The sequence below is a fragment of the Poecilia mexicana genome, unplaced genomic scaffold (assembly GCF_051168715.1).
Source record: "Poecilia mexicana isolate PSO_F unplaced genomic scaffold, ASM5116871v1 scaffold_3, whole genome shotgun sequence".
NCBI lineage: Eukaryota > Metazoa > Chordata > Actinopteri > Cyprinodontiformes > Poeciliidae > Poecilia > Poecilia mexicana.
In genome coordinates, this window is record NW_028263372.1 from 24,773,232 (window position 1) to 24,788,953 (window position 15,722).

The following is a 15,722-nucleotide window of genomic DNA, read 5'->3' on the forward strand; positions in this document are numbered from 1 at the left end:
AGAAAACAGCAAAACAGCCGAAACACCGAGTTCCTTTAAATCTAGACTAAAACCAGCTGTTAGGTTTGTTTTTTAGCCTTAATAAATGAAACACTGACCAACACTCTGATGTGTAGTGACAAAACATTTACTGGTTTTATTGACTTTGTGTCTTTATGACTTAAAACTCTTTGATCTGCCTTGTTGCTGAAATGTGATTTAAAACAAACTTGACTGATTAAATTGCCGTGTTTCCATTAATCAGATGTATTTAAATGTTTAAACTCAGTTTCTGTTAACTGAGAGCTCCGTGGTTTTGGCAGCACAACTCTCCGCCTGTCAGGCAGTCCAAGAATTTGAACCTTGACCCCTGATGGTCACAGGGTCACATCTAGTGACATTTGGCTACTTTCTTCCACAAATGTTCAGATTCTGCTTCCTGAATGAACCCAAAGTCTAAAATAAGACGCTCAGAGCGTTTTTGTTACAGTCTGGAATAAAATAAGAGATTCGTTGGTAATCTGGAGTACACACACACACTGTGTGCAGCACACACACACACTGTGTGCAGCACACACACACACTGTGTGCAGTGATGTTGACATATTTATCTGCAGAGCGGCAGCACAGAGGAGACAGTCGGCCTAAAGTCAGACTCCGGTTGAAGCTCAGACAGACGTCGGTACGAACAGCAGGCGTCAGACGACCCAGATCATCCAGAACCCGGTCGGTATCTGAGCGTTAACGGGTCAGACCTGGAGTCCACTGGGCCTTCCTCACAGATTAGGAGGTTTTTCATTTTATCATTCAGACCTGATTATCTTAATATCTGCTGAGAAGGAGACATTTCCGCCTGCTGGTATCCAAATGTGGAGCAGCTCCTCATACTGGTGGAAAGTGTCGCCCAGTGGGGCTTCGCCACCTGGACTGGTGTGGAAGTGGGTGGAGCCTCTGGGGTTCACACCTCACTGACCGCAGGAGGTGATCCTCTAATGAATAAGCTACACAACGCAGGCTCGTTACAATTTTACACAACTTTATTGTCCAGATAATGAGATTTTAGTTCTGACTGAGCGGTTTTAAGGCCTCTGCCACTTTAAATTCACAACCCCAACTCAACGTTTACACTTGTACAAGAAAACAGCTGCAAACATGCAAAATTATACAACTGTACATATCTGAAAAGCAGAAGTGGAGCCTCCTGCACAACCAACAAGAACGCAACAAGTTATTTCTGGATGATAACAACAAAACAATCGTCTTTTCCAGCAGCCATTTTGTAGCATCTATTCATTTATTTCTCACAGTTTTCCGTCTGGCTTTATTTTATAAATAACATAAAAAAGTTGAAGTTGGGTTAAAATAGTTTTGTATTTGGAGCAAAACAGATTATTTAACCCTCCAAAGGAACAAAGGGTGTACTTTCTTTTTTTGTCATTACTTCTAGCAGAGAAGCCAGGATAAGATAAAAAAAAGACCCTTTTTTTCATTAATTTCAATAATTTGTGTAGATTAGCATCTTAACTACGATGACGTATGAGGTTCAATGTAGATTGGAAAAAAAGAGGAATAAATCTAAAAATATTGAAATATTTTAAGATTAATTTCAGAAAATTTCTAGAAGAAAAACGAGGAAATTTATGAGTTTAAACAAAGATTTACTGGGGAAAACTGAAGTTGAGATTAATCTCAGAAATTTTCAAGGACAATCATGGAAATTTGAGTTTCAAAAGTAAAAAAAAAATTATGTAAAAATATTTTTTTTCTAGTATATTTTGAACTTTCAGTCATAAATTTCTTTTTTTTTTTTTTTTTTTTTTTTAGAAAATTTCAGATTTTTTTATTGCTTTTTCCATCTACAGTGGATCTAGCATGTTGCTTTATTTATCTCTGTTTGATTCCTTTCAATAAAATGTTTTCTGCTTCTCCTCTCGACTTTTACAAAAACATATTTTTACCAAAAGTTTCTCATTTCCACTGGATGAAACGAGTCATGAACCATAACAACCATCGTCTCTTTGCTGCTGCCTTTATTTATATTCCCACTCAGGATCAGATCTATGAAAAGCCCAGCAGACAGAGACGCCTCTGTTTGGCAGAAATAAAAATAGAAAACAGACAAAGCTTCAGTGTCGAGGCGAAACTTATTTATCTGGGTCTGAGTTAGAAATAAATCTGAGTTGTTAATTTCTGCCTCTCTTCCTGTTCCTGTCAGCACCTACATGCTAAAGAGCCTCATTTGTCCTATTTAAAGTTTCTTTGTGTCTTTGTCTCTCTGATCTGCATCTCACTCGTCTGAGTGTGAAAACTCAAACTCCTTTGTGATTTCTCTGCTCTAATCTCCTAATTATCACTGCTGAGCCAGAATGAGAGCCGCTGCTACGTTTAGGAAACAAATTAAAGATAATATCACAAATTAAAGGGAGAACAAACAGATTCATTGATCAAAGTCAATTTCACTCCAAAATAAATTAGTTTTTAAAGTTTCCAGGTCTGGAGTGACGTTTGTAAAGTTACACTGTAAAAAATTAAAAGCAAAACTTTGGTTTATTTGGACTTTCACAGAGAAAAGTCATATTTTCACCATATTATTTATAAATGCTCCAAACTAAACATTGAACTTAATTCGAAAAGTAAATATTTAACTCCAAATTAAAAAGTTTATCTGGGAATTAAACAATTATTTTGCAAAAATAAATATTTTGCTCCAAATTAAATATTTACTTGGGAAGTAAATTCTAGTTTGAATATTTATCTTTCAAATGAAATATTTAGCTTGAGAACTAAATATTCAAATATTTAAGTATTTATTTGGGAACCAAATATTTAGAGTCCAAATTAAACATTTAGTTAGAAATCTAAATATTTAGCTCCAAACTAAATGTTTATTCAGGAAATATTTAGTTCCAAAACAAATATTGGAAGCTAAATAATATTGAACTTTCCATCTTTCAATTTTTAGCTTTCAAATTAAATATTTAGTTAGATAACTAAACATTTAACTCCAAATTAAATATTTGAAACCTAAATATTCCGTTTGTAAAGTATTTTATTCTCAAATAAATATTTAATTTGGAGCCAAGTATTGCAATTTCTAGCCAAATATTTAGTTTGAAAAATGTATGGGCAGCATGTAGAAAATCATTTTTTGAAAGCTGACCTCTCATTTCATCTCTGGCCGAGTGAAGCAGGTAGTTGAATTGTTTTCAGGTGAATCGAGTCCCTGATGTGCTGCAGCGTTTCCCTCAGAGCTGCAGCACAAGGTGACGGTTTGCATTTCGTCAGTCAGGCGCTAAAGGGAAGCGTCTGAGTTTATCAAAGAGCAGGACGAGTCGACCTGCTGAGCAGCTTTAAACACACACACAGTTAAATAAGGTCAAACTTTTTTAAATCAAACTCCTTCCTAAGTGACTGAACCCTGAGGAGCAGTTTGCCTCCCAGCCTCAACTGAAGGTGCTCGGTTGGAAGAAGACGACCAGACGCCGACACTCTCTCTCTCTCCAACACCTTCCTCTGAGATCAAAGAGTTTGGAGGAAACGATTTGCAACCGAAGCTGGAGGAAAAGGCCGCAGCTGCTGCGCTGAACTCAGAAATGTCTGTTTATGACAAATGTTTCCCCAGTTCTTCGTCTAATGGCTGAAATGTGGAGCATGCTTGTCTTGTGTGGCCTCTTGTCTGAGAACAGCAGGAAAAGTTCAGACGAACCTGGCAGAGCAGGAGAAAACCTTCATGAACAACAAGGTTAAAGGTCATCTAAAGTGACCCGATATTTCATGTTACCGCAAAAATGTCTGATGAGAGAATGATTGTTTTTAGAACTGAAACGGCAACAAATCAATTTTACTTTTTCATTTATTTATTTCCATGATTGTTCTCAGCTTTTGTTACTGACTTTTAGGTGGTTAACGCCTGAACCCACTGAAAACCTCCTGGTTTTTCCACCAAATACTGATTTCTGAACTCTTCCCGAATTAAAACATTAGTATTGCTGTTTATAAATGAATATAAACTTGTTCTCTTTGCGTTATTCGAGGTCTGAAAACTCTGCATCTCTTGTTATTTTGACCATTTCTCATTTTCTGCAAATAAAAACTTTATTTTTGTAACTTCAGAGACATGCTGTCAGTGGTTCACAGAATAAAATAACAATGTTCATTTTATCAAACCTGTAAAGAGTAAAATCAGAGAAACTGATCATTTTAAGTGGTATATTATGTTTTTTTACAGAGCTGTCATTACTTATCTTTTTTCTGCTGGTAGCAAACATTGTGTACAGATTTGAATAAAAATCCAAAAAAAGTTTTTTATAGGATCAAATGTGAGAAACATCAAGACGATCTGGTACCTGCATAACAAGAGCTGTATTCAATTTAACCATAAAATTACGCAAATTTAAATTAAGAAAATAAATTCACCTAAAAGAAACACAAATTTTGAAAAAAGGTTTTTGCATTAGGATCAGGTGGTTTTATTAAAATAAACAGATTTTTTTCGCATCACAGGAGTCACATGACCATCAACCCGACGTTACTACTGGGGAGAACGACAAAGACGATAACAGGAAGTAGCGATGTGCAGCTCAAGGTTCTTATTCGAATGTGTTGAATCCAAAACTCTTCTGTTAAAATCAACTATAATTTCCCCAAAGCGCCGCGTATGAAGCTGCTGCGGCGCCTGAATAAGACGCCAGCGACTCCTCTGATGGATGATGAGCGCCATGTTTGAATTATATCCGTTTACATTCATCTCTGCCATTACTTTTAATTTCTTATTAACAAGCTTATTCAGGTGATTTTAATTTCATTTAATGGAAACACAGCAGTTGAGGTTTTTTTTTTCCAACATTAGCAGAATATAAACAAAGATTTGCTCATATTAGTGATGGAAATGTAGCCAGAGTTTATAACCAAAGTTAAATCCCTAGAAGGAGCTTTAACAGTTGAATGAAACAGTAAATACAATAAAACCATAAAAACATGACATGAAACAACATATTTAAGCTACTGAATCAAAAGAATTACATTTAAAAGCGAGAACGGTTCTGGTTCAGCCAACTCTTCAGCTGTGAAGTAAATATTTTGCTGCTCTTAAAATCAGATGCTAAAGAGCTCCAAACATTATAAAATGTTTTCCTGAAAGTCAATCTGTGGTCATTTTTACCTACAAAATGTGAAACCGAGGCAGATTTATTTGTTCAGGAGTTTCCACAGAAGCAGCATCAGACGAGTGGGCCTCCGTTGAGCTTGAGGACTTCCCAGTTATCCTGACCTTTTGCCGTGACCTTGTGATCTCCACCTCCCCAACCTGCCGGCCCGTTAACCCGGGCCCCGTGTGTGACCCATCTGCACTTCAGAGGAAGTCCTATCTGATGGTCATCTGCGGAGGGTTAGAGCGTTACAGAGCAAGGCAAATGAGGAGAGGAAGAGAGAAAAGCCGAGTGAAAGTGTCATAATTCACCCATCAACACATTAGTGCCAGAAAGACGAGGAAGAGGGCAGCAACAGGAACAGGTGATCCGATTCAGAGCAGAACCAGAACCACAGCTGCTCTGCTTGGCTTCTCCTTTTGTTTTTGATCCAAACATGAAATTCAGTCAAAGCTTTTAAAACCTGAACCAACTTTCAAACATTTACATAACTACAATGCTGCAGGTTAAACTCTTGATTCCAAGTTTAACTTTTTATTTTTTTTTCTAAGCTGTAATAAATATAAAACAAAACAACAGTCGATGAAACCCACCTTACACTGCAAACATGAGTTTGGCAAAATAAGTGACAAAACAACAGAGCTGTTAGCACACTGAATGGACCAATCAACTCCTACTGGTAGCATCAACATGCTAGTGACTCAATATGCTAGCAGTAGCCCTCATGCTAACATTCTCCTAGCACCTAAAATAAGCATTTCTGAACTTCAATGTCTCAAGACTGTGCTAATTAGCTAATTGTTTTTGACTTATTAGCTACATTTATTACACTGAATGGACTAGATCGATGTAAACAAACATGCTGGTGATAAACATGCTGCTAGCAGGATTTAATTGAAGCTAATCTCAGCATTACGACTCATTTTAGCTTAAACACTAATGTTAACACACTGAATGGAGTAATTTTGTGTTGGTCAACATGCTAGTGACAACCTAGCAACAACATGCTAGTGACTCAATATACTACTGATAGCCATGGTGCTAACATTTGCTTTATACCCAAAATAAGCATTTTGGCTCATTTTTGACTTATTAGCTACGTTTATTACACTGAATAGATTAAGTCGATGTAAACAAATGTGCTGATGATAACCAGCTAAGATAGCTAACTTTAGCATTTTGGCTAGTTTTAGTTTATACACTAATACTAGCATATTGAAAGGAGTAATTTTGTGTTAGTCAACTTGCTAGTGATAACTCTCATTGTATTGGTAGCACCAACACAATATGCTATTGATAACCCTCATGAAAACATTAGCATTGTACCTAAAATAAGCATTTTAGCTATTTTTTTGTTTATTAGCTTTGTTGAATGGACTAGATTTACTTACAGCATTTAAGCTAACCTTAGCATTTTGGCTAGTTTTAGTTTACACTAATGTTAGCATAGTGAATGCAGTAAGTCCATGTTAGTGAACCATGTTGGATCAGAACGCTGGGTTCCAACCGATACGGCCGCTTTGGCAGGCCTCTTGAATTTATCCAGAAATTTTTTAGATTTTTATCTTGTAATCGGGATGAACAGGAAAATAGCAGCAGACAGGAAAAGTCACTGCGTTAATGCAGGTTACAGACACAGAAACTCACTCAATATTAGACAAACACGTAAAACTGCAAAGCTAAAATAAATTAGACAAATGCCTCTGTAACCATTTCCCTTTTGAAATCTTTGACACTCATGTCAGCAGCGTTGCATTCAGCTGATTCATGTCTGCAGTCAGGTCTGGGTGTGGCTGGTAGTCAATAAATGTGGTTAATCACAGTTATTTTAAACTTTCACAAGGTAGGAAAGTTTATTTTCCCACAGGACAATGTCGGGTTGGATAGCTTTCTTCTTTCAAGAAATAAAAATGATCTTTTGAAAACTGGGTTTTGTGTTGATTTTAAAATTGAAACATCTAAAGTACAAAAGTAAACCCTAAAAAAAAAGACTGTATAGGATTCCAAATACTTTTTTGAAAGAGGTGAGAATTGTCTAAAAATGAAGGCTGACATAAAGAGATAACTAAATAAATAATAAAGACTTGGAGAAAGGTTGCGAAGTTTAACCTTTCTCCAAGATGAAGCTACCAGTTCAGAACGCCGCAATCTTTAATTCTGTTTGCTAAATGTTTTCTATGGTTTAGCTGATTTACCGCCTCCACATTCCCAGAGATACATCGTCTTCATCACGTCTGTTTGGATGTTTTCTTCTGCTGCTGCCAGCAGCTTTTCAACAGAGCCAAGAAACACAAAGCAGGAGCTTCATAATCGAGCCTGAAGACGAGTTTTATCTTCACCACCGAGTCTGTTGAGATGCAGCGAGAGCCAGAAGGAGCCGAAGCTTCAACGACACGCCAGAAATCAAATACAAATAAAGGTTTTTAAATGAGGTTATAACCAACAGTGACCAAAGAGTGACCAAAAATTAAAAGATCCAAAGAGTAAAAGGTACTAGACACAACTAAATGTGGCTCAAATGTTTTGCAGTGTAAGCCCCGCCTCCTGGCTCTGATTGGTTGTTTCTCATCAGTGTTGGGACTTTTCTTTTCTCAAATTAAACTATCACAACATAATGACAGTTTCAACAAATATGTAAAAAAAAAATCTTTATATACGTTACATAAAGCAGCTTTAACGTGACGTTTCTTTTTCGTTTGTTTTGTGTTTTTATCGTGTAAACAAATAAATTAACTTTGGTTGAAATTAAGCGAGCAGGCCTGAACAGCCTTGTTCCTCAGAGAGGGCGACGCCTCGCACATCACACTGGTTCCTCCAAAAAAACTGCTTGGCAATGGCAGATAGGATTTATCAAGCTTTTTATGGGAGTAACTCGCATACCAACCCCTGTTGCTCAATCCACAAATGTATTTTTCCTCATAAATGTGGCAGCATTTAAGTGGAAATAAACTGAATTTCCAGCCGCATGTGATTTATTGCCAAGAACCATTGTTACAACAAAGCAACGCTGGACCAAACACAAATTTCCTTCCATGTTGTGTTATGTTTAGCATTACCTAGGCTACTGAGAGGGGATGCAGCCAAATCAAAAAAATGAAACCGGATAATTGTAAAGAACATGCATGGATTTTGGTTTGTGCACAAACAAAGAACAACAACTTGAAATGAGCCTCAGCTTGCCAAACAACAAGGACGTGCCAACAAATAAAAACAGTGTTGTGTCAGAGGGAAGCCCTGAATGTTTTCTACCACACACACAGAAATCACTTCGACGCTCTCACGCACGTTTGGTTTACAATCTGAGCATGAAAACCTCCTGAATGGCCACGATGTGAAGCTACGTCACTTATTAATGCGGAGCGTTCGTCACGCGTGTCCTTTAGGCCCAGGCAGGAGGGAGGCATCTGGAGAAAACAGGCCGCCTTAATGAAACCAAACCAACACAAACACAAAGCGCTGCCAGGAAAGCAATCGACAGATTAAACCCAAAACATCCTGGAAACAGAAAAGACAGAACGACTATGAATGGATCGGACAAGAAGGAGAGCAACTTGGTGTCGGTCGCTCTGAAAACCACAGATATGAAATGTAGAAACCACCAAACATGAAAAAGAGTTGAAACAAACTCATGTTTGTTCCTGGCTGTTGGACCAAACAGACATTTATGGTCCAACTCCAGTTCCTGAGAGCCACGAACTCATTCAGCTCGTTTCAGGACAAGACCAACAAAAACACAGACTAAAACACTCAAACTAGTTTCCCCAAGATTATTTTACACTTTTAATGCTTTAAAGTGTCCTGGGGTGTTTTGAAAGGCGGCGACAAATAAAATGATTTATTATTATTATATAATACCAGGCCTAGAATTGTTTATTTGAAATATTTTTTTGAATATGTATTTTTATTTTTAAAATATTTAAAAAAATTTTTTTTTTACAATTTTTAACATTTCAAAAATTTTAAATTTTTTTTAATAATATTTCTAAAATAAAAAATACATAAATAAAAATTTATATATATATATATATAAATTAAGAGACCACATAAGATTATCAGTTGCTCTGGTTTTAGTTTTTGCATGTATATCTTTGAGCAAAGTGAACATTGCTCTTTTATTCTACTGACAACGTGTCTCCGAAATGAAAAATTTAGTATTTATTTGCAGGAAAAGAGAAATGGTCAAAATAACAAAGATGCAGAGCTTTCAGACCTCAAACAAAGCAAAGAAAACAAGTTCACGTTCATTAGAAACAACAATATTAATGTTTTAACTCAGGAAGAGTTCAGAAACCAATATTTGGTGGAATAACCAGGTTTTCAGTGTTGTTCAGTGCAGCGGACTCTTAGTTTTTTTTCCATAGCTTTATATATGTAGAAAGAAAGAGAAAGAGAGAGAGAGAGAGAGAGAGAGAGAGAGAGAGAGAGAGAGAGATGTTTTTGTGAACATTGTTTTAATTAAATCAAGCAGAAACTTTCTACAGAGTCAGACAAAACATAAGATCTTACTGTTGAAATGGTGAAGAAATGAATAAATGCATTTTTTGTCCTGATACTGCCCTGCAGTTCTGGTGAATCAAAGACATAATAAATTGAACAAACATGCTGGAGAATAGATAAAGCTGATAATTACAAGATAAGTAGCAGTATTAGTAGGAACCACATGTATAAATGCCATAAAGGCCCAGAAAACAATAATGCTCCTCATGTCTGCTGCTAAAAAAAGCAGCTTTTGCTCTTTTTAGAGCCTGTTTACATTAATGTTTCTACACAGATATGCACACAGACGCCACAACGTCAACTCCCCGCATCGCATATTCATATTTTACAGCCATGTCTCCAAATATCAAAGTCAGTGCTGCCCTACAGGAAAACAGGGGCCTGCCACTGTTTTCAGCCGGTTCACATTAAAACTCCTGCTCTGTTTTTTTCTCCTCCCAACAAACCAGAAACGTAAAGAATATTGAAGATAAGTCTGTGTTATGTGGTCGTGCCTTCTTCATTCCTGACTCAGTGTGGTACATTTAGATCGGAGATAGCGGGATGTGACGCGCACACACACATAAAAACACAAAAGGAGCAGGGGTCCCAGGAGAGGTGTCCCGGAGGAGATGGGGCTGACATATGGCCAGCAGACCACTGCGCTGGGTGGGGCAGAGTGTGTGTGAGGGTGGGGCCGCTGAATGGTCTGATGAGGGCGCAGATGAATAGACCAGTGGTTAGAGACAGTTGAAACTCAATATTCATTTTCACTGTTGCACCACTGCTCTGTGTGTGTGTGTGTGTGTGTGTGTGTGTGTGTGTGTGTGTGTGTGTGTGTGTGTGTGTGCGTGTGTGTGTGTGTCCAGGCACGCGGGAAGGCCACTTTTCAGGAGGTATGGGGGTGGGCTTGTGATCTATCTAAAAAACTAAGGGTACGTTCACACTGCAGCCTGAAGTGACCCAAATTCGATTTCTTTTTAAATCAAATCAGATTATTTTTGGCGTAGTCGTTCAGATTTCCAAATGACTTGAAACGACCTGAAAAGTGTCCTAAAAGTGTCCCACATGCGCAGTAGAGGGCGCAACAACGTCACACATAGAGAGCGAGCTCAGAAGAAGAAGTGCTTAGTGTTTGCGGAAGTAAACATGGATGCTAACGGTGTAGCATAGCTTACGATGTCGAAGTTGTTGTCCGACTGGAGCAGGAGTTCAATAACTTAATCCTCATTAACGTCCGCCGTGGTTGTTGTTTTTCTTCCCGCTTGCTTATCAGGGCGCATAGAAACAGGTGACAGTTTAAAAGATCAGAGGCCTCACATATAAAAGAGTGCGCAGATTTCACACCAAGTGTTGGCGTACGATAAATTTACAAAAGTGCGGCGCACAAAAAAAAAAAAAAAAAAAAATCATTCATTTGACGTGGTGCGTACGCACAAACCTGCGCACCTTTCCTTTATAAATCCCAATTTTCGGGAAATTGAGCGCAGCTGCTCGTCCGCCTGGTCGCCACCCATAAACACATATAAAATACTACAAATACGCAACCACGTGAAGCAGTAACCATGGTAACTATCCATAACGCTTCCATCAGCATGATAGTTATTATGTATTTTATTTAAAAGGTGTTTTCAGGGCACATAAGGTCACTTCATAAAAATTTAAAAGAATAAATTTTAAAGAAAAAAATCTAAACAGAAAAAAGAAAATAGAGATCCAAGTGAAAATGTTTGAACGGCAGCGCGGGATTTAAAGAAAGACACCATCCCACACAGTCCTTTCGGTGAGAGGGGAACGTTATTAAATGGAGGAATCCTGTGTATAAGTTGGTAATAAACAGAGCTGGGTAGTAACTAGTAACATTTACTCAGTTACATTTGCAAGAGTTACTTTTCTGAAAAAAAAGAAAAAAGTACTTTTAGGAGTGTTTTTACTATGCTGTACTTTTTACTTTTACTTGAGTAATTTTACTATGAAGTATTTTTACTCTTACTTGAGTAAAATTTCTGGATTTTCTACCCACTGAATGAAAAACAAACATGTTTTAACCAAAAATTCACCAGACACAGACACACACCTGCAGTTTTTATTAAAGTTTTATAAGTTTTCTTAATTGAAAGAAACTGATTTGGGGAAATTTTTCTTTTGCCTGATTTTATTTTTTGTTACTTATACACATTATTGTCATTTTTGTCCTTAAAATACCAACATTACCACACAAATTTATATTCTGGTTCATCTGATGATGTGCTTTTTAAATATTAAATGATTGATAATTTGATCAGTCACGTAGTAGTTATATAGACTTTAAACAAATACTTTTTTTACTCTTACTTTTGTAATTATTTGGATGGCTACTTTTTACTTGAGTAAAAATAAGGTAGTGCTACTCTTACTTGAGTACAACTTTTGGGTACTATACCCACCTCTGGTAATAAATGTAAGTTAGTATATCGTCTCCTTCCTAAAATTTTGATTTTTGTTATTGCCAAAAAATCGTTTTTGGCAAAACATTGACAGCCTTATTTTTTGAAGGTGACGATATATTTTCATATTGCAAAACTTGAAGTTTCAAATGTAAAGTGATCTTTCTTTCTTGTTTACCTCGTGTTTTCCAGCGTTGCTCTCTGATTACTTTGTGCTTCCCTTTCTCTGGGGTTTATAAGTGCTCCAGCTGGGCGATGGGCACCGCTTCCTCAGCTACAGTAAAAACAAATCTCTGTGAATGTGGAGACCAAAGGAGGACTGGATAAAGTAGGAGCAGGTCGCCGTGGAAGGTCAGCATCCTTTTATCAACATGTGGGAATTCCTCCACTCTGCCAGCCAATTCCTAAACATAAACACACACAAACACAGAGAGAAACAGAGAGAAAGAGAGGGAGGCAGGGGCAGTTTGACTGAATGGCCTATAGTCATGGTTACAGCAGCACTCCATCAGTCCATTCAAGGAACAGATGGCCGATGTGCAACAGGAGGCGTATGTTTCAATGAACACACACGCACACACACACACATGCGTGGATGTGCCCCCGCTCAGAGGGAGGGTATTGAACAACCAGCAGCATATGTTCCACTAGTCAGAGAGCATTCATTCACGGTCAGACGAGGGTGGAGGGGAGAGAGTGAGGAAGAGGGATAGATGGAGGGTAATAAAGATAAAAAGAGTGGTTGGGAATGAAAGACGGAGAATAGTTGGAAGTAGAAACAGCCAGGGAGGGAGAGGTTCCTGTTCTGAAAAGCTCAGGCTGATGTTAGCGTGGCGTGAACAGGCACACCTACAGCAGGACCTCTGTCGAACTAATTAAAAAATCTCAGCGGGGAAACACACTTCACAAGCGTTTCTTTAGCAACCGGGACACATCTCAGTGAAAAGTGGAAAAACATCCATCTTTGATCCATGAGAGATTTAACTGTATGACCATGTGTGTTTGTCTGTGTACTGTGATTAGAAAACAGAAGATTTATTTATTTATCAAAATTTCAGCAACATGGCAGCTCAGTGCTTTACATGAATTAAAAGAAAAACAAAAAACAACACAAGCACAATGAAAGAAAAACAAAATGTTCCAGTTGTTCTGTTGCTAAGTTTCTAAGTTTCTTATAGATTTGTAAAGTATAAAGCTAAATTTTGGTTCCCCATCTTTGACTCTTGTTCTGGTACTTCACTGTTTATAAACTAGCAGAGTTTCTCTAGGTTTTGCTCCAATATTAAAATTATAATGCTAAATGTTGGTCTAAAGTAATAAGTACTTCACATTTTATAAGCTAGAAAGCAACTTGTAGGGTTATATTTTGTGTTTTATTTTATGATTGTGTTGTATTATAACGACCAGCCCAAGGAACTGCAGATGTGAATTAGCTAGTGCTAAATTTTGGTAAAACAAATCAAATGGTGACATTTATGTTTGAGCACTGCGTTGTCCCTTTTATAACGTTTATTGCTATTACTACTTGAATCTAGGAAATAAATTTTTGATTTTTCATACCTAATTCAATTTGTAATTTTCAATAATTTTTTTCTCGCTTTTTCTTCTTTAAAAGAAATTACAAATGGCAGAAAATATTTTTAAAAACTGGCTTTTATCTCAATCATCTCTTCTGGGAGTTGACCTGAATTCAAAGTCCAAATAAACAGAAGCTGTAAACCAAACCAGATGGTAGGCCTTGGGTTTACTCTCTCGTGTGAAAACAGATGTGCAATTACACAACCGTACATCTTGGAAAAGCAGAAGTAGAGCCTCCCACACAACCAATAAAAATGCAGAAAGAGGTTTCTAAATGGAAAGTAAACAACAAAACTGTTATCTCTTCCAGCAGCCATTGTACAGCACATACAGCGGTAAAACCAGATGCCATACATGCTGGAGCTCAGCTTGAGTTGTTAGGTAACAGGCAGGGTTTGCTGGGGTTGCTAGGTGAAGGGAAGTGCTTCTCACTGACCATCAACAAAAAACATTGACGTATTGCCAACAAACAGCTGGGTGTGTTTTTCAAGCACTTGGGTTATTTTTAGAAACAGAAGAGCCCAAAATGAAAGTACAAGTTCGTAACAGGTCCCCTGTAAAACTAAACAAAGTGTACAAAAATATATTTTTGTTGCCTGATATGTGAGAAATAAGATGATGAAAACAGAGCTGAGCCTATATGATCACCTTCAGACTCTGATGAGCTTCACTGGACGGGAGTGGCAGCGAGAAAGTTTTGTCGTCCGCTAATAAATCTCAAAATTAGCTCAAACTTCATCATCTGTTTCTTCATTCTCTCCCTGCTTCTCATTACTTTATTCCTTTCAAATCATTGCCTCTGTCAGTGTGTGTGTGTCCAACTCCACTGACCACACGGCATTAGGGCAGCAGCGTGTAGTGTGTTTGAACTGGTTACTGGCTCACACACACTCTCTCTCTGTGTTGGCCTCAGCTAAAGAAAGCAGTTTGTATTTATAGACTTTTGTAAATACACGCGGGTTATATTCGTTCACCATGGCTCTGTGTATTTCTGGATGCCTGTGTCCCTCTGGTGCGTGCCTTTGTGAAATCGACAACAACAAAATAACAGTCATTTCTGCCCCCGGGATTCTTTTGTGTGTGAAGTATGAGGGCACAGATGCTTTGGGACAAACCAGCAATTCAGGATGAAGTCTTAAAAGTATCTGGGGGTAAAATGGCAGCACTGCTGGGGGATCACAAGGAAAGTTAAATTATCAGCACCAAATATGAGTAACTACAGCCCCAATAACATCGCATTGAGCTTTTTATTAGTCTAGTAACTAGGAATATTAACTTTTTGGTAATTTTAAGGATTTTTAATTGTAAAATTTAAGCAATAATCAAGTCAATGATTGTTTTCACTGCATATTAGATTGATTAAGCTGAGTTTCACTACGCTGCATGCCATGATAGGTGATTGTTTTGGTAGTGTATTGTTTCACCTGCTAGTAGGTGACTGCAGAAGTAGAGGAAGTTAAATCCTGGACTTGGTACCTAGAGTAACATGTTTTTCCTGGTACAGTTGGATCAAGCTTCTTGTGGCTTCTCCTTTATGCCATTTAAAACAAATTTATGGGAAGGAGTGAAGTTATGCGTTTTTCTCTTTTTTTACAAATAAAAATCTGACAATTCAGAATTTGTGGCAAAACTTAAAAATAGCTGGTCACAGTGATCTGACTTAGCCTAAGCTGTGATGCAAAGAAAAAATGGGCAAAAAAGTAAACATTTATGTCTTTAAAATGGTAGCTTAGGGCTAGATAATTAATCAATAACAATATGTATTGCGATAGACGTGTGATCAGTACCAGCAGATAATATGTCTGTAAATTTAAAAAATTCACTGAACTCAGAACTAACTCACTCTCTGGTTACCTAGCAACAACTAGCTCACTCATTCTTTGGTTACTTAGCAACCATCTGCTGAGTAACTGATGCAGCAGCAGTTTAAAGTTTTCCCTCTGTGCCTCATAACTGCTTAAAAATAAAAACACTATGGCGTGGAGTAAAAACTGTGGATAAAAGAGGAACCGTCACTCCGCCAGTTTGAAAAAAAAAAACTAATCAATAATTATCAATGTCGACTTGTATTTTGATATGTTTTTCAGCCATATCGTCCAGGCTGAATATTAATAAC